The following is a 25,347-nucleotide window of genomic DNA, read 5'->3' on the forward strand; positions in this document are numbered from 1 at the left end:
CTGTAATGTTTTATTTCTTCTTTTCATTCTAGTTAAGAGCTTTTGTTTTCCTTCAGTGTGACTCAGGCTTGCGGTTTCAGCACTGGCAGATCTGCAGTTTGTTTAGTTGCGACTGTTTGGTAAGAAAACGTTTTTTGCACTGTTTACTCCAAATGAGTATCATTGTCCTGCATGAATGTGTTTTTTTGTAAATGCTGTAATAATAGCAGCATATATGGCTTTTGTTTGATTGTGTGTGGAATTCTCCTATATTTGTGCACCATGTGTATTGTGTTGCTTTGTGTGTAATTTTCTTTTGTTTTTCCTTTCTAGTGGGATATCGTTGGTGCTTGCTGTGCCTGTGCAGAGTAGCTGCTGGTGAGTCTAGCTGTCTCTGGCAAGTCAGTTGTATTGTTTTTAAAGCATTAAGGTCTATGGGGGTGATTCTGAGACTGGCGGGCGGCGGAGGCCGCCCGCCAGTCTACCCCCGACAAAATACCGCTCCGCGGTCACAAGACCGCGGAGGGTATTTTGAGATTTGCCCTGGGCTGGCGGGCGGCCGCCAAAAGGCCGCCCGCCAGCCCAGGGCAAATCTACCTTCCCACGAGGACGCCGGCTCCGAATGTAGCCGGCGTAGTGGGAAGGTGCGACGGGTGCTGTTGCACCCGTCGCGTATTTCAGTGTCTGCTTTGCAGACACTGAAATACTTTGTGGGGCCCTCTTACGGGGGCCCCTGCAGTGCCCATGCCATTGGCATGGGCACTGCAGGGGCCCCCAGGGGCCCCGCGGCACCCCCTACCGCCATCCTGTTCCTGGCGGGTCTCAGATGGCGGTAGGGGGTGTCAGAATCCCCATGGCTGCGGAGCGCGCTCCGCAGCCATGGAGGATTCACCCGAGCAGCGGAAAGTCGGCGGGAGACCGCCGACTTTCCGTTTCTGACCGCGGCTGAACCGCCGCGGTCAGAATGCTCGAGGGAGCACCGCCAGCCTGTTGGCGGTGCTCCCGTGGTCGGTGACCCTGGCGGTCACCGGCCAGCCAGGGTCAGAATGACCCCCTATGTGTGCTTTGTATTGATTGTTTTTACCTTGCACTTTCTGTATGTCATTAGTTTTACTTTTTGTATGATAAAGCCACACTTTGTTTATTACTTATTTCACACAGTTGGGTATTGTTGACTTGTTTGTTAGGTTACTTTTCTTAATAAGGATTATGGCTAGCTGCAGGATGACCACTCAGCAGGTTGTTGGTATGCTTTTCGAGTCTTCCTCTGACCATGATTATGAGACAGACTCTGTATCTGAGGCAGAGAAGGAAGTCCTGGATTCTGACAGTGAATATTCTGTTTGAGAGGAATCATCTGATGATGAAACCACTCTCAGGGCAGAGGAAGTGCCTCTTTTAGAGGAGGACACTGATGTACAAATAGTGCAGCAAGAGGCGTCTGGATTGCAGCCTGGGGAAGAAAAGTTTCCCATGGTGCAGCTGGCGTTGCCTGCCTTTAATGGTGTCGCAGAGTGTAGAATGAATACTGTAAACATTTCTCCTATAAATTTCTTTCAGTTGTTTATAGATGATGTAGTTTTGGATGAGATTGTTGACCAAACTAATTTATATGCTGAACAGTATTTGAGGTACAATGGTACCTGACCTAAGCACCATTTTAGAGCTACCGGGACTGGACTTAGCTGATTGGCTCTCTGAGTCCCTGTTGCACCTGAGCCCTCCCCCCCCCACACCTGCTCTGGCCCCTTAAGTTTGTGGAGGGAAGCCCAAGACAGCCACCTCCATTTTGTGAGTCTCAGCATCTTCCCTGTGTCCTAATAGAGCCCAGTGTTCAAGGATTGGAAAAAGACCTAGGTAAGGAGCCCTGAGATTTTTCTGGGTAAATAGTATTATTTGTTCAAAATAGTTTATTTCAGCTACCTGTGTCTGTTTTACTGTAGACTTTCTGTGTTTCAGGCAGCCTGGCCTCTTTTAAAGTGGTGTTTTTTTTTTATTTGTTTTTTCCGTGACTGTGTGAATTGCCTTGCTAGTTTGTGGCACATATACCCCCCCCCCACCCTTTTTCTTCTAAGTAAAAAGGCTACATACATCTTGCAGAGTGTGTTTTTAGGAGAATGTTTTAATCTGTTTCTATGATTTAAATTGTGTTTAAAAACTGTCTGCCTCCCTGTTTTTTGCCCTTAAAAAAGCCCGATTTCAGAGTGCGCGCCCATCAGTATTCCAGTGTTTGTTTTCTAAACAATCTCTCCCTTACCTGGAAAGTAGACTCTGCTAGCTTGGAAGTGTGGATTCAGCCTGTCTGTATCCAAGGAGATTCTGAATAGAGCAGCAGCTGCCTTTCACCCTGCCCACAGGGACTGGACTTAGCTGATTGGCTCTTTGAGTCCCTGTTGCACCTGAGCCCTCCCCCCCACCTATTCTGTCCCCTTAAGTTTGTAGATGGAAGCCCAAGACAGCCACCTCCATTTTGTGAGTCTCAGCATCTTCCCTGTGTCCTAATACACCCCAGTGTTCAAGGATTGCAAAAAGACCTAGGTAAGGAGCCCTGAGATTTTTCTGGGTAAATAGTATTATTTGTTCAAAAGAGTTTATTTCAGCTACCTGTGTCTGTTTTACTGTAGACTCTCTGTGTTTCAGGCAGCCTGGCCTCTTTTAAAGTGGTGGGATTTTTTTAATTTGTTTTTGCCGTGACTGTGTGAATTGCCTTGCTAGTTTGTGGCACATATACCACCCCCCTTTTTCTTCTAAGTAAAAAGGCTACATACATCTTGCAGAGTGTGTTTTTAGGAGAATGTTTTAATCTGTTTCTATGATTTAAATTGTGTTTAAAAAATGTCTGCCCCCCTGTTTTTTGCCCTTAAAAAAGCCCGATTTCAGAGTGCGCGCCCAGCAGTATTCCAGTGTTTGTTTTCTAAACAATCTCTCCCTTACCTGGAAAGTAGAGTCTGCTAGCTTGGAAGTGTGGATTCAGCCTGTCTGTATCCAAGGAGATTCTGAATAGAGCAGCAGCTGCCTTTCCCCCTGCCCACAGGGACTGGACTTAGCTGATTGGCTCTTTGAGTCCCTGTTGCACCTGAGCCCCCCCCCCCCCACCTGTTCTGTCCCCTTAAGTTTGTAGATGGAAGCCCAAGACAGCCACCTCCATTTTGTGAGTCTCAGCATCTTCCCTGTGTCCTAATACAGCCCAGTGTTCAAGGATTGCAAAAAGACCTAGGTAAGGAGCCCTGAGATTTTTCTGGGTAAATAGTATTATTTGTTCAAAAGTGTTTATTTCAGCTACCTGTGTCTGTTTTACTGTGGACTCTCTGTGTTTCAGGCAGCCTGGCCTCTTTTAAAGTGGTGTTTTTTAAAAATTAGTTTTTGCCATGACTGTGTGAATTGCCTTGCCAGTTTGTGGCACATACCCCCCCCCTTTTTTCTTCTAACGAAAAAGGCTACATACATCTTGTAGGGTGTGTTTTTAGGAGACAGTTTTACTCTGTTTCTGTGATTTAAATTGTGTTAAAAAACTTTCTGCCCCCCTGTTTTTTGCCTTTAAAAAAGCCCGTTTTCATAATGCGCGCCCAGCAATATTCCATTGTTTGTTTTCTAAACAATCTCTCCCTTACCTGGAAAGTAGACTCTGCTAGCTTGGAAGTGTGGATTCAGCCTGTCTTTATCCAAGGAGATTCTGAATAGAGCAGCAGCTGCCTTTCCCCCTGCCCACAGGGACTGGACTTAGCTGATTGGCTCTTTGAGTCCCTGTTGCACCTGAGCCCCCCCCCACACCTTCTCTGCCCCTTAAGTTTGTGGAGGGAAGCCCAAGACAGCCAACTCCATTTTGTGAGCCTCAGCATCTTCCCTGTGTCCTAATAGAGCCCAGTGTTCAAGGATTGGAAAAAGACCTAGGTAAGGAGCCCTGAGATTTTTCTGGGTAAATAGTATTATTTGTTCAAAAGTGTTTATTTTAGCTACCTGTGTCTGTTTTACTGTGGACTCTCTGTGTATCAGGCAGCCTGGCCTCTTTTAAAGTGGTGTTTTTTTTTTATTATTAGTTTTTGCAGTGACTGTGTTCATTGCCTTGCTAGCTTGTGGCACATAAACCCCCCCCACCCCTTTTTCTTCTACTTAAAAAGGTTACATACATCTTGCAGAGTGTGTTTTTAGGACACAGTTTTAATCTGTTTCTGTGATTTAAATTGTGTTTAAAAACTGTCTGCTCCCCTTTTTTTTGCCTTTAAAAAAGCCTGATTTCAGAGTGCGTGCCCAGCAGTATTCCAGTGTTTGTTTTTTAAACAATCTCTCCCTTACCTGGAAAGAAGACACTGCTAGCTTAGTAGTGTGGATTGAGCCTGTCTGTATCCAAGGAGATTCTGAATAGAGCAGCAGATGCCTTTCCCCCTGCCCACAGGGACTGGACTTCAGTTAACTTGCTCCTTATATAAGTTCCTATTGGTTGTTGCATATGTTGTTGTGATAGGTTGTTGGGATATGGTCTTTCTATTGGGTGCTGGCTCCAGGGCTGGGGTTATGATTGGTGGATAGGGCTTAGAATCTGACTGGCTGTTGGTGCTATGGCTGAGAATCTGATTGGCTGTTGGTTCTAGGGCTGTGATTGGTGGATAGGGCTGAGATTCTGATTGGCCGTTGGTTCTAGGGCTGTGATTGGTGGATAGGGCTGAGATTCTGATTGGCTGTTGGTTCTAGGGCTGTGATTGGTGGATAGGGCTGAAATTCTGATTGGCTGTTGGTTCTAGGGCTATGATTGGTGGATAGGGCTGGGATTCTGATTGGTTGCTGGTTTTAGGGCTGGGGCTGTGATTGGAGGTCAGGAATAGGGCTATGATTGGTGATTAGGGCTGGGTCTCCCATTAGTTGTTTGAATCAGGGCTTGAAATTGGAGTGGCTAGGGTTAGGACCAGCTTCTTATTGGCCAGTAGGGCTATTTAAGCCTAGGACTCAGGGTGTCTCAACCCAGTCGTCGAGGCGAAGGGCGGAGAGGACAAGGGCAGTTGCCTGTTTTGGCCTGTTCAGGACAGGTAGGGACTAGGGATTAGGGCCAGAAATGCTGCCCAATTTTCAATTGACCAGGAATGGTTTCAGCCCCTACACATCCCTCAACATGCAGACACATATTCTACAAAGACATCCAACTCATGCATCACAAACTGACCACAGACAGATTGCATTGTCCCATCACCCAACCCAATACCCTTTATACAACACATATACACATATCCTCCACAACTACAACAGTCAAACACCTTCATTCTCACAGCAAACACTACTCTGTCCACTCACACTAACACAACCTGCCCTCACCCACACAACACAAAACTACAGTATAATTTCTCTCAGTCTCAGCCTTCCAGATACACACTCTCTGCTCACACTAACCAACAACACTATCAGCAGTTTGCTCCACACAGACCACCTGTCATCATAACAATGCCCAAACCCTGCCTTCAAACACACCATCTACAAACACTCTTCCCCTCTCTTCACCAATTACACACAACCATACAATCGCTACATTTCACTCCACCACACATATTACCTCTTCCAGTCATCACAACTAACACTAACTCCCCTGACACACATCCATCACCTCTTACACACCTCGTACATTCATCTCCAAAACACATCAACACCCCATCTAACACTCAAATTCCACTCACCAGCACTAACTCACATACAAATCCCTCACCAAAAACAACTACACCAATATCCCCTCTCACTATTCCACAAAAACAATACAGACCACAAACATCAGCACATCAAATCAACACAAACTTACATTACACTTATCGTCATACCCACTCCCACCCTCAGGACTACACAAAGAATACAAATTCCATCCTATCTCCACCCCTACTTTCTCACTCTTTACAAACACCTACCACAAGCACCCCAACTCAGCAACTTTCATTCACTCGCCTCTCCTCCATTGCACAATTTAGAGCCTTACATCTTGATCCACATGCTCCTCCACCACCCCTAACCCATACTCTATTCACACTAAACAAACACAAACAAAATAAACAACATGCCACTCATAGAAACCTTGCATCCCCTTGTCTATTACATAATAAGACTACCCTACAAAAAACAGTACACTCTTCATGGCTCTCTCAGCCACCAAGTCCACCACCCACACACACAGACCCAACGCAATGCCTCCTTAACCTGCTAGAAGAGGAACACTATATTGAAAAGCAAGACTATTGTGAGCCTCAAACAGTTATCCCAACTAGTAACACTGCTGCTTCAAGCTCATATTATACTACTTACCCTTCTCCTAAACGAAACAACACTACCACTAACACACCTTTTCTAAACTGCCAGCTCATAAATGCTTGATCACTCTAAAAAAACAAGCACCACATCTATGACCTGCTCACAGACACACAACCTGACTTACTATTCATAACTGAATCCTGGTTGGGAGATGACATGGCCCCAGTGTTGCACGAAGCCGTTCCTCCAGGCTATCAAACCATCACACAAAACCGTACAGGCAAGAGAGGAGGTGGACTAGATATTATATTCAAACAGGCATTGAACCTCAGTAAAACAGACAACATCTCCATACAAGGTTGTGAAGCCCTCCTTACCAGATGCCACCCTACTCCAGCTTCCTCCTGTAACTTCCTCCTCCTTTACAGACCTCCACCTAACAACTCTACATTCCCAGATACTTTTCTAGACACAGTCTCAAACCTTATAACACTATACTCCAACCTATGCATTCTTGGGGATCTAAACATTTGGTTTGACAAACCCAATATGCCCCATCCAAAAGGTATCACCACTGGCCTAGTCGCATTGAACCCACATCAGATTGTACACAATCCCACACACATCGCTGGACACATCTTAGATGTCATTTTTGCTAAGCCTGAACTAGTTACTATTCATAGCATCACGCCAATCACTTGGTCAGACCACCATTTGATAACTTTCCGACATACAGCTCCACAAATCAACACACCCCACAACTACTTACATACATGCACCTATCAACCATGGAGCAAACTCAATTTGGATGACTTAGAAACACAACTAACAGCCAACACAGATCTAGATACAATTACTTCTGTGCCAAAACTTTATGAGTGGCTACAGGAAGCTTTTGATATCCTAATACCACTCAGAAAAACTAAACACGACAAAAGAAAACCAACACCTTGGAGAAACACAGAACTTAAAAAGATAAAGCAACAAATCAGAAAGTTGCAGCAGACCTGGCTCAAAACAAACAACAGTCAAGACAAACTGCAGCCACACAAACTTAACAGAATATACAAATCATCAATCAAAACAGCTAAAAAAAGGTACTACTCAGACAGAATTCAAAATGCTTAATCTACAACCAAGGGATTTTATAAAATTCTCAATGAATTTCGAAAACCTATCTGTATGGAAGGAAGTCATCCCACTACTCAAGATTTCACAAACAAATTGGCAAATCACTACAGAACCAAGGCAGACACATTAGAATCCTATTTAAAACAGAAGAAAAACATCAGCACCAACCCCTTTCCTAAAATACCCTCTAAGAATAAACCAAACCAAACTCTGCAGTCCTTCAAACAAATATCCCAAGGTGAATTTATGGATTTGGTCAAAGCAAGCAGACCTTCCGGTTGCCCTTCTGACCCTTGCCCACCATAAATCTTCAAGAACATTCTTCTATCTACTTCTGCTGCCACACCTGTAACAAGAATCATCAACAACTCTTTAACTGCAGGGACTTTTCCTGTAGACCTGAAAAAGGCATGCATATGACCGTTATTAAAGAAAACAAACCTAGACCTGCAAGACGCCAACAACTATGGACCTTTCCTGGGCAAATTGATAGAAAGAGCAGCATTCACCCAGATGTCACAATTCATTGAAGACAATTCTATACTTTCAGACTTCCAAACTGGATTCCGCCCAGGAAGAAGCACTGAATCGGCAATCATAGCTATCTGGGATGATCTTAAAAACACAGTTGACCGCAATGGAGTTGCTGCACTACTTCTATTGGACCTCTCAGCTGCCTTTGATACGGTTGACCATGACATCCTAATTCAAAGACTCCACGAAGCCGGCATACAAGGGATTGCTCTTGACTGGATTACTTCCTATCTTCAAAAAAGATCTAATATCATCCACTCGCCCCCCTTCTCGTCTGAACCCTACCTCACAAAAGCAGGGGTACCCCAAGGATCAATCATCTCACCTATGCTTTTCAACATCTACATGATATCTTTGCCAGAACTGATCAATGATTTCCATCTCACATGCTACAACTATGCAGATGACACACAAATACTACTTAAATTAGAATGCCCTAAAAACATTGAAAACTCACAAATCTTCAGTTGCCTCCGAGCCGTTGATCAGTGGATGACCTGGAGCCATCTCAAACTAAATACCTCCAAAACAGAAATACTCATATGTGGTGACTGGAAAAATTATGATCCTCTGTGCGTCTGGACTGACGATCCCGGACCACCTTCTCAACTATCCAAGGAAGTTAAAAACTTAGGAATCACTATGGATTCCAAGTTAACTATGAATGCCCAAGTGGACAAATTAGCACAAACAAGCTTCATCACCTTGAAGACTTTATGACGCATCTTCCCCCACCTCGGATTTCCACACAAGGTGCAAGCTACTATCTCGTTCGTACTATCCAAACTGGATTATGCCAATGGCCTCTACCATGGATTATCTCTATCTATTATGAAAAAACTATAACGTATCCAGAATTCCGCAGCCAGGCTACTATTACATGTAAAGCCGCAAGCCCACATATCCACTGCCTTGAGAACACTACACTGGTTACCCGTTGCCAGAAGATGCACTGTCAAGCTGCTTTGTATCACCCACAAAGCTATACATGGAACAGGACCACTTTTTATCGGAAACAAAATAACCAAACACATCCAACAAAGAAACCTCCACTCAAGATTGGCACCCCGCCTTAGAACACCACCATACAAGAAAAAGACTATAGGTGGTACATCCTTCTCTGTTCAAGCAGCCACACTATGGAATTCATTACCCCCAACTATAAGAGCCACAGATAACTTTCTTGTCTTCAGAAAACTACTCAAGAGTTGGCTCTTTCCTTCATAACCACCATATTCAAACAACTATGGACTGCATATGCCTATGTTGATAAATATGTTTTCTGATTATGTGTATATTTCTAGTTATGTATAGTTCTTTAGAAAATATGTATTGCTACTATGTCATAACAATAAAATACACACACACTCTTTAAACATGTTTGATTGAGTATATTTACCCATGGTTCTAATTATGTATTGTATGTGCATATGTGTGTGTATTCATGTGTGTTTGTATGTGTGTGTGTATGTGTGTATGTATATATATGTATGTATGTATGTGTACATGTTGTTTCTATGCTTGGCATGTTCGTGGGTCATTGCATGGCTCCTGGGTGGGTTGTTATACTAGATATCTATGAATTCCTGCTCTCATCTTATCACACTTATCTACCTATCATCATATGTCATGTCTCTATCAAACTATCCTCCATTCCCACTCTGACTCATCCCAAATCCTTTCTACCACTTTCATCTCCTAAATAACTCTGCCTAAGCTCTTCCCTCCGCTTCCACATCTAACTCACCAAACATCACTCAACTACCATGACCTCCCACACAACCCTACTAAATTCTCCCTCATTTATCTCACCCTGCTACCATGCTCTCCCTAACCCTTCCACATACTCTTCCTTCATCCATCCCTCCATTACTCCAGTCAATCTAACTAACAAACTCTCATATCCGCGGCTAAAATTAACTCATAATAATACTAAAACTGTACTCATTATTTCCCGATACTAATCCATCACTAATTCTTGTTGGGTTCCAGAGTAGCGTGCTGCTCACCGAAAAGCACTTTGACGCCTCGTCAGGGGTAGTAAGCGCTATATAAATACTAATACAATACAATACCTGGTGGACTCCCAAAAATCTTGATGAGTTGAAGAAGTTCTTGGGTTGAACTTTTTTGATGGGCCTGATAAGGAAATTGTTGCTGTCTTCATGTTCGTCTATTAGTCCCCTGATGGCAACGGCTATATTTCTTGCAACCATGAGTCATAATCCCCATTTGCTTCTTCCTCAGATGCTGCATTTTGTGGATAATGGTTTAGCGTTGCCTCAAGATCAACCTGATTGTGACCATCTTTTTTAGTTTCAACCTGTCTTTGATCCCTTTGTAGATTTTGAAAGATCTATGTTCCATGGAAAGAAATAGCTGTGGATGAACCTTTGCTCTTGTTTTAGAGCCGATTGGTTTTTAGGCAGCACATTCCTAACAAGATGGCATGTTATGGAAATAAGATGTGTTGGAAACTGGATTATTGGTAAGGGCAGTTAAGTATGTAGACTTACCAATAGGCCACTGACCCCCACTAGGTCCAGTTAGGTCTCAATAAATTAACCTCAGCTCAAACCTTGGTAGCTTGGCAACAAGCAACAAGTCTTAACTTAGGAGACAAAGGCCCTCATTATGACTCTGGTGGTCATGAGACCATCAGGGCTGCGGCGGAGGTCAGATCGCCGCCAAAGTAGCAGTCTGGCCTACACATTATGACTGTGGTGGAATTTCCACGGTCGGACCACTGACACTGCCAGATTGCCACCAGCTAACAGCCTGGCGGTGCCGGCGGTCTCAATCCAATGGGGCAGCACTGCTTGCAGCGCTGCCCTGGGGATTATGAGTCCCCTTTCTGCGTCTGCATGTCGGTAGCCCTGCCATGCAAAGGCTGGCGGAAAGGGATTGCTGGGGCCCCATGGGGGGCCCTGCACTTCCCATGCACTTGGCATGGGCAGTGCAGGGGTCCCCATGGACAGCCCTGTTGCGCTTTTTTACTGCCCGAAATACGGGCAGTAAAAAGAGTGATGGGAGCTGTGGCACCTGAAGCACTGCACACATTGCCACCGGCTGAATTATGAGCCGGTGTCAATGTTTCCGCTGGCCAGCCCTGCAGGCAACTCTTAATAGGGCCAGCAGGTGGAAGACTGGCATGTCGGTCGTCTGTGCGAATGAGTTTGGGGGGCGGACTCCGCCGCTTATAAAACTCATAATCATGGCCTAAGTGTGTAAATCATTCAAATATAAAAAAAACAGTAATAAAATAAAACACAGGAAACTTTAAAAACCCGAAATCAATTTATGAAAAATAGGAAATATTTGTATCTTTAATTTGACACCAAAATGAGTAAAATCGATAAAGGGAACTGGAGATATACATTTTTAAAGCATTAATGTTTTTTAAAGAATATAAACTAAAGCACCACTCGGGGTATCAGGTCGCACCTCGACCGGGGCAAAATCTACATTTAAGGCGAACCGGAATGGAGCCCTGCTCTGCTACAGCAAGCGGGAGGCCTCGGTCAAAAATGTACCTTCAGAAATAATCTTTTTCTTGAAGATTTTTCCCCCTGGACTAAGTCACCAATCCGATCAGATCTCCCTGGAGCCTTCGGATATGCATTGCAGGAGATCTCAGCGAAGAATTCTACCTTCAGACTTAGATGATTTTTCAGGATGGAAATATCCATCTGTGCCAAAGTTGAATTTGGATCCGACATCCCTGGATCCCTCCTCCAATATACTGCTGGGGAAGTACCCGTCAACTTTTAACATTCTGACTTTGTCATTTTTTTTTTAGCTTTTTCTCTCCGACGTCGGACGACCTTCCACAGCAAGCCAATTTTGAGTCAACATTGTTGCAGTGCCTTTCTAGGAGCCCCTTGTGAAATCCTGGAAGTCTGGAGCTCTAGAGCTTGTCAGTGGGACAAACCTGCAAGTCAGGCTGGGTTGCGGTTTAGGTAAGCCGGCTTGACTCACGACATTGGGTCGGTCCCTTTATGGGGCTTTTTACCAAAAGTTCTCCAATATTCTTCAAACATCTGGATCTTCTCCCAGGAGGGCTTTGAAGGTCCAGTAGGAGTCTACAGCTCAACCCAAGGTTCAGAAGCTCTGAGTTGCTACTTGAGGGTTTGGACTCCAACTCCCAGAATGCACCTGGCTCAAACTCCAAAATGACCACTGGACAGTTGTCAGCTCGTCAGTTTCTTCAGGATTTAATGCAGGGGACTATGGTTAACTATTTTCCACATATAGCAAACAGGGAGTCCCTTCTTGAACCAATTGAAGCCAAGCAAAGCCCTTTTTGTGGTGAAGCCCCAGTGTGCAGCTGGTACAGTCATTAAAAATGCAATGTCCAGGTGCAGGTCAGGTGTCCAGCAGGGCAGTCCTTCTTCTGTGGTTGCTCCTTGTAGGGATTTGAGGTGTGAGTACAGCTCTGTCATATTTATCCTTGCTCCTGGGGTGAAATGCACAGGGGGCAACTCTCTAATTACAGGCAGGCCACCACTTGGATGACCACTTCCTGGGAAGAGTGGCAAAAATCGATCCCGGGTAGCAACATTCCTTAAAACTCCAAAATGGCAGAATCTGAAGTTTGGAGGTTAGGTCTAGCTGAGTACACCCTCTGGTGTGGCTAAAATTCCTTAAAATAACCCTTTCCTGTCCTATCCTAATCTAATTAAGGAGGCACCTGGTTGTCTGGGTTTGCAGGAAGTTGAGTAGGTCCTGGGCTGCTCCAAATCTCCTTCCCTCATTTGAAGACCAGTTTGGCTGCTCTCCCCCATCCTGTTTCACCATCTGATGAGGCAGATCTCCTCCCCCAGGCACTTCCTTTGTCTTCAGCCCAGGACACTTCACACCTCATCAATGCCACTGGTACCTTAGATAAAAGGACTATGGATTTAAATACCACTTAGAATCACAATGAAATCTATGGAAAACATGCAATTAGCCAGTATATTTATTCCAAACGAAAGTAAGAAAACAGTGTAGAGGTAAAACAAAAACATCTAGGAAACAACAAATCATTATTGCTCAGGCATACTCCATGTGACAGAAAGCACAGTTAAGGTCCCAAGTTTACAGAACCTTTGCTCATGTCAAAACATATATTATTGCAGAAGTCCAAGTACTAAGGCCCTCATTATGACCCTGGCGGTGAGTGATAAAGGCTGGCGGCAATTAGCATCAAATTATGACCATGGCTGAGAAAACTCCCATAGACAGGCAATGTACCAAACCAACCACCAGGGTGGAAACAGCACTCACCACAGTGGCAGCCAACTACAGCCAGGCGGAAGACAAAGTACCCCCCACCCTATTTTGACCCTTCAATCTGCTGCGATTTCCGGGGCGGTACCAACGCCATCAAAAGCCTGGTGGAAACACTGTATAGAAGAGCAAAGACTCACAATCGGAGACACAGGAAAGAAAAACGCCGCAATGGAACCGGAACTGCAAGTCTTCCAGATGCTCATCTACGTCATGCTCCACCTGGAACACCAACGCTGATGAAGACGATGACGGTCAGTACAGCCACCTAGTACACAAGGAAGGGAGGGAGGAAAACAAAGAGTGACACTCACACGCACAACACACACCTGACACACACACACCATACACACAACCAGCTGCAGACAAAAAACAATAGCACACGATACATGGCAGAATAATGCAAGGACAACAAGAATGCAGTAATGAGAATGTATTGATATAAACAGCTACCAAATAAACCAATTGTATGAGAAACAGATATGTACAAATGTACACAAAGGGCCAGTGCCCAGTCCAAGTACTAAGGGCCCACATGGCCACAGGGCACAGTCCAAGGCCCAACTCGAATCCTGTTAGAACTCTGCAGGGACATCAGTTTGCAAATGGGCAGGCACCTCAGGGGGATGAGGGTGGGGGTACCTCATACCTCAGCCGAATATGGAAACAAGCCCACTGGCTCTCGAGGGGGCTCCATGCCCACATCTCTGTCCTGGGGAGTGCAAGGCCACAGTCTCTCAGGTGGGTGACTTTCCCACTGGTTCCAGAGGGGGCTCCATGCCCATTACTCTGTCCTGGGGAGTGCAAGGCCACAGTCTCTCAGGTGGGTGACTTTCCCACTGGTTCAGGAGGGGGTTCCATGGCCATTACTCTGTCCTGGGGAGTTCAAGGCCACAGTCTCTCAGGTGGGTGACTTTCTCACTGGTTCTGGAGGGGGCTCCATGCCCACATCTCTGTCCAGGGGAGTGCAAGACCTCAGTCTCTCAGGTGGGTGACTTTCCACCTGGTTCTGGAGGGGGCTCCATGCCCATTACTCTGCCCTGGGGAATCTCTCAGGTGATGAACATGCCCACTGCTTCTGGAGGGGGTTCCTTGTACCACAGTCCCTGGAGGGTGGCCTACATGGCTTCCGCTGGTGGTGATGGCTGCTCTGTGTCGTCTGGAGATGAGGGCTGCACAGTCTCAGCAGGTGAAGGTGCCTCATGGGCAGCCTCTGCTAGAGGTGAGGGCTGAACTGTGGTGGCAGGTGGAGGTGCCTCCTGGGCAGCCTCTACAGGAGGTGAGGGCTGAACTGTAGTGGCAGGTGGAGGTGCCTCCTGGGCAGCCTCTGCTGGAGGTGAGGGCTGTACGGTGGTGGCAGGTGGAGGTGCCTCCTGGGCAGACTCTGCTGGAGGTGAGGGATGCACTTCCTCTGCTGCCAGTGGGTGCCCCGTGACCACTGGTGGTGGTGGTGGTGTCACCCTGACAGCCTCTGCTGGAGTCAAGGGCTTTTTCCCCTTCATGGCAGGAGGCGTTGGATCTTTAACCTTCCTGGCAGGGGTTGAGGGCTTCTTTCCCTTCATGGCAGAAGGTGTGGGATCCTTAACCTTCATGGCTAGTGGAGTGGGATCCTTCAATGACATGCCACCACTACTAGGTAGTGCCATTACTGTCTGCATGGACTGTTTGGCTGAGGTGCTAGGCTGGGTCATTGGGACCCTGCTCTTATGGGCAGGATGGGGGGGAGGGAGAGGGAAGAAGTCAAGTTGGGCAAGGAAAAGCTTCTTAGGGACGGTGGGGCAGGATGAGTGAGGAGGGATGGAGTGGAGGTTGAGGGACAGGTTGTAGGAGGTGTATGTCTGCTGGACTTGGGTGCAGGTACATGGGCAGTGTGCTGATGTGAGGGGAATGACTGTTGGGTGTGTGAGTGCTTGTGTTTGTGTCCTTTGTTGGGACAGACAGGGTGGGAGAGGGCACAGGGGATGTGTGCATGGATGTTGTGGAGGTGTCTGCTAGTGAAGTATGTGTACTGCTTGGTATGATGCTGCTGGTGGTGGATGTTGATGCAGTGCATGCAGGTGTGAGTGTGGACGAGATTGTGAGGTAGGTGGAGGAGTAGGAGGAGGGGGAGACAGTGGAGGCAGTGGACGTGGTTGTGTCTGCAACTGTCTGGTGTTTGCCTGAGTGATTGTGGAATGAAGTGTGGTACCTGTGTTTGACTGTGCCACTCTTGTATGTTGTCTTGTGTGCATGCTCGTCTGTATATGTGCATGGGATGGGTTGAGATTGAGGAGAATGGGACTGGGAAGTGGCAGTTGAAAGGGGGACGGTAGGGACAGGGACAATGTATGTCATCAGAGAGGAGGCCAGAGCCTGAATCGATCTCTGTTGGGCCGCCAATCCACTGTGAATGCCCTTCAGGAATGCATTGCATTGCTGCATCTAGAATGCCAGCCCCTGGATGGCATTCACAATGGTTGACTGCCCTACAGAGATGGATCTCAGGAGGTCAATAGCCTCTTCACTGAGGGCAGCAGGTCTCACTGGGACAGGACCTGAGGAGCCTGGGGCGAAGGAGATGCCCACCCTCCTGAGTGAGTGGGCACTGGGAAATCATTGAAGGGTTACTGGGAGGGCAGTGCTGGTACGGTGGTGGCAGCTGTACCTGCAGCTGGGGTGGTCACCGAGGTGTCCACCACCACCAGGGATCTTCCATCAGATGAGGTATCTGAGTCTGTGTTGTCACCTCCTATCTCTGCCGTGGTGCTCCCTTTGCCCTCCGTCCCACTGGTTCCCTAGGTGTCAGTGGACTCTGCCTCATAGGTCCTGTGGGATACAGCTCGTTCTGACGCCAGTGCCCCTGCTCCTCTGCAAGACGATGCTAACGAACCCATGGACAGGATGACAGAAGAAAATAGGGGGAGAGGGAAAATGGAAACACTGGGTCAATTACTGCACCAACACCACAGTTGGCATACACAGGACCGTCACACACAGGGATCAGGCTTGAGCATTATGCATTGCACTGCCAGTGATTTGGCTAGATGCCACTGCAAGATGAGGGCCACAGATTGCCAACTGCACCCATCCTGGTACACACAAATCCCTGACTGACATGGAATGCAGACAAGCTAGGTTACCTGCCATACACCCATTACCCTTGAGCTGAATCACGCTGCAATGTCTGGCCTGGCCTTAGGGGCACCAACTAACTCACAGCCACAACCCGGATCCCTTGCCACCTGCCAATTATTGTAATAATGCCCACTGTACTCACCCCCTTGTGGCAGCTGTGATTCCCTCAAGCGCCCATCCAGCTCTGGGTAGGCCACGGCCAGTATGTGAGCCATCAGGGGGTCAGGTTCCGACAGGCACCCCTTTCTCATTGGGAGGCCATCCCCAGATGGGCATCTACGGTCTTCCGTGCCCAGCTTCTCAGGTCATCCCACTGTTTCCAACAGTGGGTGCTCCACCTGCCATAGACCGCCAGGGTCCACACATCCTTGGCACACCATAATCTCTTCTTTTGATGGGTGCTGGCCTGCAGAGGTAATCCAGACAGGAGGACATCATTACACATACAATCCAGCCTGTCACACATAGCCCACCAATCCTGTTTCCGTCACCATTGGCACATGCATCGGCTGGCGCACACCATGTACACCACCACAAGACATTCCCCCGATGACACAATGCTTGCACACACATCTCCATGCATCCTTCACACATGCATTGTGCCCAAGGTGTACTCACCTGTTGGTCTGGAGGCCCATACAGCAGTCCGTACTGGAGTAGGACCCCATCCACTAATCGATCCAACTCCTCTGAAGTGAAGGCAGGGGCCCTTTCCCCGGTTACACAGGCCATGATAGGTTCCAGACACAGGTCACTGCAGCACACGCAGTGTAGGTGTTCTCCTGTTGATGGTTAGGAAACAAGTGAGGAATCAGATAGAAAATGGCGGTCACGTTCGCGGCGGTGTACACTGTCACCACCAGCACAGATCTCAATTGGCCACTGTACTCCATAGAGCCCTGTATTATCCAATGAGGAATTGCACTGCAGTTAAAGACCGCTTTCCTCCACAACGCCCAATGTCTGTGGAGTTACCTTACTTCCACCTGTCCCTACATACAGGATAGGCTGTTGCCATTTCATGGTGGCAGACAACGGTCATTTCAACCTTAACTGCGTCACACACTAGATTAGCACATACCTCGCCATTCCCACTGTCCCATCACATAAATGCACTATGTACACTGAGATTGGGGTTCCATTGTTCAAATTGTGACAGCCAACTCACTCTTGTGTCCCTTAGATACCTACTGCTGCGGATAAATAGAAGGAGGAGACATACCCCGTGCACGGACCCCTTGTGGACTTGGCTACACTGGAACACAGGCACATTATACTCTCCTATAGACTGGACAGGGCTACAATCACAGAGCTGTGTACCTAATTGGAGCCTGACCTGATATCTGCTATTTGTCATCTGACTAGGATCCCCCATCTTGTGCAGCTTCTATCAGTGCTCCATTTCCTGGCAACTGGTTCTTTCCAAATGAAAGTGGGCTTGGCAGCAGGAATGTCACAGCCAATGTTCTCAATGCTGCTGGCAAGAGTTTTGTCTGCCCTGGTGAAGCACATGTGCAGCTACATAGTTTTCCCCCAGGTGAAAGGTCTAGCCACTGTAAAGGCCGGATTCTATGCAATGGGACATATACCCAATATTGTTGGGGCTATTGACGGAACACATATTGTGTTAGCCCCATCCCTGCCAGAGTGAACATGTGTTCAGGAATCGTTAGACTTTCCACTCAATGAATGTGCACATGGTGTGCCTGGCAGACCAATACATCTCCCACGTCAATGCTAAATATCCTGGGTCGGTGCATGATGCCTTAGTTATGAGGAATAGCAGCATTCCAAATGTGATGGCCCAACTACAGAGGCACAGGATGTGGCTAATAGGTGAGCCATGGTCCCCACCCACTGTATGTTAGTGTTTGCCTTCAGGTATCATCCCCAAATCATTGTGGGAGGCTAAATGTTGTCCCTCAATAATTGCAGGTGACTCTGGCTACCAAACCCTATCGTGGCTCCTGACCCCTCTGAGGAATGTCAGGACAGGGCCTTCCGAATTTCATAATGAGGCACATGGACGAACCTGAAGGATCATCGAGAGGACCTTCGGACTCCTGAAGGCCAGGTTCAGGTGCTTCCATCTGACAGGTGGATCCCTGTGCTACTTACCCGGGAAGGTCTGCCAGATAGTAGTGGCATGCTGCATGTTGCACAACCTGGCCCTCAGAAGGCATGCACCCTTTCTGCAGGAGGAGGAGACTGGAGATGCCCCTGTGGCATCAGTCGACCCTGAGGACAGTGAGGATTAGGAGGCAGAGGATGAGGATGAGGACAACAAAACATCAGCTATCCGGCAATACTTCCAATGACACAAATGGTGAGACAGTGCAACTGATCACTTCCTCTGACTATTGATGTTTTTTGTGTGGCTGTAGCATGATGGCATTAACTTCCATTGCATCTCAACTTACTGTCACCTATGGCTTGTCATTTTACAGATGTTGGTGAGATAAGAACTGTGTACTGATGTGAAGACTACAGACAGCTACAGGTCGCTATTGCTATGCTCTCACAGTGTTCAGATCATTTGCAATAGATGTGACTGTTTCCATAAATGCGCATTTTCAACACATAAAATACTAGTAGTCAAGTTGTTTTCAATGGTGTTTATGGTAGTGCTAGGAAATTGAGGGAAAAGTGCAATGGAATGGGGTGATGATGGAGGAAAGTCAAGGGTATTGTTCCAGTCTTTTTGTAGCATAGGTCCAGTGTCGAAGGGGCCATAAGAAGGGGATCAAAGACAGTTCAAAGTGGGCAAGGTTACTGTGTGGGACACAAGGGGGACAATCAGGAGAGTCTCATTTCCTGGCAGTGGTCTTGGCAAGTGTCTCTGGCTTCTGTCTGGCTCGCAGGGAGTTTTTGTGAGGTGGTTCACCTTCTGCAGGGGGAGAGGTGCTACTGGCCTGTGGGTCCTGTGGCGGGGCCTCCTGCCCACTAGCTGCAACGGAAGTGGAGGGCTGGTCAATGGACGAGCAAGTGGTAGGGGCCTGCTGGTGTGCTGTTTCCTCCCTCATGATGTTGACCATGTCTGCCAGCACACCTGCTATGGAGATCAAGGTGGTGTTAATTGCCTTCATGTCCTCCCTGATCCCCTGATACTGTTTCTCCTGCAGCCGCCTGTTCTCCTGCACGTTGTCAAGGATCTGGTCCATCATGTCCTGGGAATGTTGGTAGGATCCCAGGATCTCGGTGAGTGCCTCTTGGAGAGTCGGTTCCCTGGGCCTGTCCTCTCTCTGGTGCACAGCGGTTCTCCCAGTGTCCCTTTTGGCCTGTGCCTCTGTCCCCTGAACGGTGTGCCCACTGCCACTGACCCCAGGTCCTTGATTGTCTTGGGTATGAGGTGTGGACTGGGGTCCGTGTACAGGTAGGCACACTGCTGATTGATGTGTCCTGGGGACAGAGGTGTGGGTGCTGTGGTGTTAGATACTGTTGGGAGAGGCTCTGTGGTGGAATGTGAGTGGGCTTAGGTGACAGACTGTCCATTGGTCCCTGATGGGCCAGGTTGTTGGTCCAGATCCTGAAGTCCAGAGTTACTGTCATCACTGGGGGCATCTTCTGTTGGGGGACTGGATCCTCCGCTGACATTGGATAGGGGACCTGTGGGGATGTAAGTGATGTATTATGCTTCATGCCTGTGACATATTCTACATCCTTGGCTTCCCTTCTATTGTTGCTGTTGCCCTGCCACCTTTGTTTGTGTATGGTGATATATTGTGTGATTATTCGTTTCCCTATGCTGTGCATGCTTTGGTGATGGGTGTCCATGCAGGGCTGGGAGGGCTGTCCAAGCATTGGTATGGAATGCAGGGTTTGGGATTGGGGTTAGTCATCTGCGTTGGTGCAGTGTGTGAGGTGGAGTGGAGTGATGGAAGTGAGGGTGAGGGGTGTGATGGCATGCAGGTATGGGGGGTGATATGTGGTAAATGTTGTCTTACCAGTGTCCAGTCCTCTGGCTACTCCAGTAAGTCCCTCAGGATGCAGTATTGCCAAGACTTGCTCCTCCCATGCTGTTAGCTGTGGGGGAGGAGGTGGGAAGGTCTACCGCCAGTCCTCTGTATGGCGACCTTGTGCCTTGTTGCCATGGAACGTACCTTCCCTTGTAGGCCGTTCCACCTATTCCTGATGTCATCCCTTGTTCTTGGATGCTGTCGTATGGCGTTCACCCTGTCCACGATTCTTCACCATAGCTCCATCTTCCTGGCGATGGATATCTGCTGTACCTGTGCTCCAAAAAGCTGTGACTCTACCCTGACTATTTTCTTCCTAGTGACCCTTAACTCCTCATCAGTGAAACATGGGTGCCTTTGTATGGACATGTGGTGTGTGTTGGTGAGATTGTGTTGAGTAATGTGGTGGGGTGTGTGATGTGGGGTGCTTGAGGGATATATGGGTGTATGTGGTGTGTGTGTCTAGTTGTCATTGTGCTGTTCATGTCAATCTCCTGGCAGTGATTGTTCTTTATAAAGGGTTGTGGGCAATGTGGGTGTGTGTTTTATAGTACTGTGGGTGGGTGGGTGGTGTGTGTATGAGTGTCAGGCATGTGTTTTTAGCATTGGCCAGTGTCGTGTTGTTTTGTATGTGGGCGTCCATTCTGAGCACATCGGTATGTACCGCCAATGGTTTACCACCATTGAATGTCCACCGTGGTGATTCTTGGGTCATAATGTGGTGGGTGTTGTTCTGTTGGTGTAACGGTATGGGTGTTGGTACCACCACTTTAACACTGACCGTGGGGCTGGTGGATTTGAGTATGTGGCAGTAATCTGTCAGATTGGGTGTGTGTGTCATAATATGGCAAACAGATATTCGCCACTGCAGTGGTATGTTGCCGGCTGTCACCACAGCAGTAAGTGGGATTTACTGCCAATCTCATAATGAGGGCTTAAATTGCAACGAAGGTTTCAATCCCTTATTTAATTGTTGGGATCATCATCAGGACACAAACATTATGCCTGAGATGCTCACAAGTAGTCACTGACTTTATACCCAAGACCTGTTAAAAGCAAGGGAAGACAAAAGTAGAAAAGCAAAAAGGTTATGAGAGAAAAAAAGAAAAAAAAGGAACAGATTAGATATTGCTATAGGTCAAAAATGTAATGTACATATGCTGCCACACCATGCATCACATGTGGGGTGCCAAATGTATACTTTGATGCTCGGCGGCGCAAACCACTGATTAAAGTCACTTTTTTTACTCCAATGCGTCATGTCGTAAAGAAAAATGACGTTAACATGGCGAAAATGACTTTAATCTGGTTTACAACGTTGCAAACCGGATACATGCCATTTTTCGCCACAATAGCATCAAAAAGCTGCACAAACACAGCAAAATGTGCAAAGGAGCCCCAAAATGGATCCCAGAAGCCATGACAGACCCCAGGAAGATGACAATTGACCAGGAACCAGCCAGGAAGACCCACACAAGACCCAGGAGAGGGAGAAGAAGAAACAGAAGTGTCAGCACAGTGCAAAGGAGCATGAAATACTGGTGAAAGAGGTGACTGAACATCAGCATCAACTTGTTGTCACCTCTAAATTGCCAATTGGTAGGAGAGAGGCAATTTGGCTACAAATTGTTGATAAGATCAACAGTGTGGCAGAAGTATGGAGAACAGTCACTGAGTGCAAGAAACGCTGGCATGACGGCAAGCGCAGGACCAAGGAAAAAATGGCAAGGAAGGCAGCACTGCAGACTGGAGGTGGGAGTCCAGCACCGCAGGAGGCCCTGCACCACATGGAGGAGATGGTGGCAGCTGTCATCCCTGAAGAGATTCAAGGAGAGGACAGCACAGACTACCAGGATACAACACAGATGCAGGGTAAGTGGCATGGGGAACAAAAATGCCTAATTGTTAACTGCAAGCAGGGGATGACATACCTACTGCACAATGCATGTCAGCCATGATAACAGGTAGTTGAAAGGGCTAAGGGGCACGGCACGGGGGCATTGGCTGTGCAGGGCAAACCTGGGGCACAACACTACACCAACAACCTTTGCATGGGGGTACTCTGTCATGCCAAGGATGTTGGAAATTCAAAGCCAGTCCAGGAGGTTAGGGTACAACATAAAACTGGCCTGCTGTGACACGACAGCTGTTATTGTCGCTACATGAACTAGGGGGCTCAATTTGCAGTCTCAGGCCATATCCACACTTTGCTGTGTTTGCGCAGCTTTTTGACGTATATCAGAGACTGGGTCAGTTCCAGATTGTTAAGTGTGGTGCACGTGCCATCAGAACACCCACAGCCAGTGCAAGGCCACACCATGATAATGGAGGTAGACGGAGGGTTGAGTAGGACAAGAAGGTTGCAACATACAATTTGGGCAGAACCTACACCTAGAGGGTGTGACGCAGACATTTCTCCAAACTGCCCACACTACATGTGACATGCAGGTGGGGCATAGGACTGGGAGAATGCTTATATTAATGACAGGAACAATAAACAGGAACCAAGATCACAATGTGCAACTAATAGGAAGTCAGACATTACAAATGCCACAACACAGACACACTAATTGTACAATATCTCATTGCAGAGGATGATGGCTCTCCTGGGGATACGCCTGTCCTGGACTTCCCTCATGACATGGATGACGAGCTGACAAACATTAGCCAGAAGACCCTGCAAGATGTCCTTGGAACCCTCCAGATCCCACCTTCAGTCACAAGGAGGAGCACAGAAGTAGCAGCCATCACAGAGGACCCATCCACCACCCCAATTGTACGACCTGCCAGCTCTAACCCAGCTGAGGACTCTGACGACACTGGCACCAGCTTTGAGAGGACTGTAGTTGGAGTACAGCGGGAGCTGGCCAAGGTGGTGTGGGTGGGGATGCAAAATATGGCAGCCAGCCTTGAGGGGATGAGTTCGTGCATGATGTCATCTGCAGAACAGGCAGCAGCCATTCAAGCGCAAACATCTATCCTGCAAGAACTTCAACAAAGTGTAAAGGAAATCAGTACTGCAGTAAGGGAGTTGCCACAACACCTTGCACACCAAACCTTTCACTGCATGCATTTATGCAATCATGACACCCTCAGGGCAGACCTGGCTGCCTACCGCAGTTATGTAGCTGCTATACTTAAGAACTAGCAGCTCCTCCTTGCTGCAGTACTGCTCTTAATAGCCCCACAGTTGGCAGCTACCGGGATTTCTGACTCCACGTCTTCAAACACTGAAGTGCGTGTTGCCCCTTCAAACCCACCACCACCAAGGGCAGAGGAGATGACACACAAATCAGAAGATGAAGACGTGGAATAGATCACCTTCACCCGTAAGAGAACCCAGTAGCACAAGTCTATGCCAAATGGGCACTTATATCCTAGGTCCAGTGCTTGTCAACATGCCAGTCTTGCAACAGCTGCTCAAATGCACTGTTCTCCAACCCACTGTTTACCTTGACACTATGCTCTGTGATTGTCTCTCACTACCTCATTGGCAATTCATGATCCTCTGCACTGTATGACACTTCACCCCAGCATGTCCAATGACATGTCCCATTGCACCTGTGTAGTATTGCACTAATGGACTCACAATCCTGGACTATGTAAATATTGCACTACAGCACTTTCAAATAAATAGCACTTACACAATCACTTTGTGTCTGTGTAATGTGACAAACCAACCGTGTAGGGGATAAGTAATGTATGTCACATGTCAATGGCCTTAGAATGTCAATACAACTGCCTTGAAAGACTGTGGGCTGATAACTATGCACTGGGGTCTGGATTGTATCATCATCTGCCCTTCCTGCCTCCGGTGATGTCAAGGCACCTGAATCTTGACCTGAATCTTGACTTCAGGATGCCAAAAGTCCTCTGTACTATGGTGCGTGTCCTCTGATGTGCCTCATTATAGGCACGCTCTGCTGCTGTGCTTAGGTTTGCAAATGGGGTCATGATCCATGGCTGGATCCCATAGCCCTGGTCAGCTGAAAGAGAAAATTAGTGTAAATATTTGGATGTTGCTTGCACCTTGATTATAACTTAGCATGGCAGTTGTTATCTTGTGTCGTCTGTGACTCATCTGTGGTTGCGTTATTGTGTGGGACCCTAGGCTTCTAGGATGTTCTTTCAGCATTGGGTTGTTTATTATCTAAACTGGTGTTTGGCTGATTGACCGGATATCAGCAGTATATTTGTAAACTTGCAGTTCATGTGTATCTCCCATGCATTATGTCATGTGAAAGAAGTGTCAATGTGCCTTCACTGGAGGTGACATAATACTTCCACACACACAAAATCGATTCCACTGTGGTGGTAACATAGTTGCACTATTTGGCCTGAACATCCCATCCAATTCAACATATGTAATAGCATGAGAATAACAACAGTGAGGCACTTTGATTTGGCTAGGTAACAAATACAACACATCTCCATACGTTTGCAGCACTGAAGTGTTCCTAATTGACAATGCACAAATATCCCATGTGTGACACATTCTATGCAAACCTATTTTTGTGCCCTCATCGAGTTGGCTCATGTGCAAACGTGTACCTACACTACTGAACCTGGTCCAGGTAAGCTGGCTAACTTTTTTGTGGGGGTAACGGTTTAAGTGTCAGAAGGTCCATATGCCTGTACATCTGTTGTGTATATGTGTAATTGTCTCAATCCGTATGTGTAGGAATGTGTACTTTGCAATATTGTCACATCAATATGTGTTCTTAGCACAGTCCACTTCCTTATTGTTAGCGGGCAATGTCACCCCAGGAGTGATGTGGGATGTTGGTACTGCCACAATGATTCCATGCCACCTTCCTTTGAGTCATCATCATCATACTATGTGTCTCATGGTGTTTGACCTGCAGCGAAACACATTACACACCCCTTACACAGTACGTATTGCTGGGAAGGGTGTGTGATTGAGTGTTATTGATGTGATATTGAAAGATTCATCTTCCAAGTTGTACTGCCAGTTAAGGCCATGTCATTGTCACTGTGTGGTTTTAAACTGGTCCCTTGTGGCTCTGGAGTTGCATCTGTTGTTATTTGCATCTGTCATTTGTCCATAGGTGTGTATCTCATTGGGTCAGGATATCAAACATGACTAGCAGTGTCACACCCTCAGGGTCTTCCTGGCCACGTC

The sequence above is a fragment of the Pleurodeles waltl genome, chromosome 7 (assembly GCF_031143425.1).
Source record: "Pleurodeles waltl isolate 20211129_DDA chromosome 7, aPleWal1.hap1.20221129, whole genome shotgun sequence".
NCBI classification, from domain to species: domain Eukaryota; kingdom Metazoa; phylum Chordata; class Amphibia; order Caudata; family Salamandridae; genus Pleurodeles; species Pleurodeles waltl.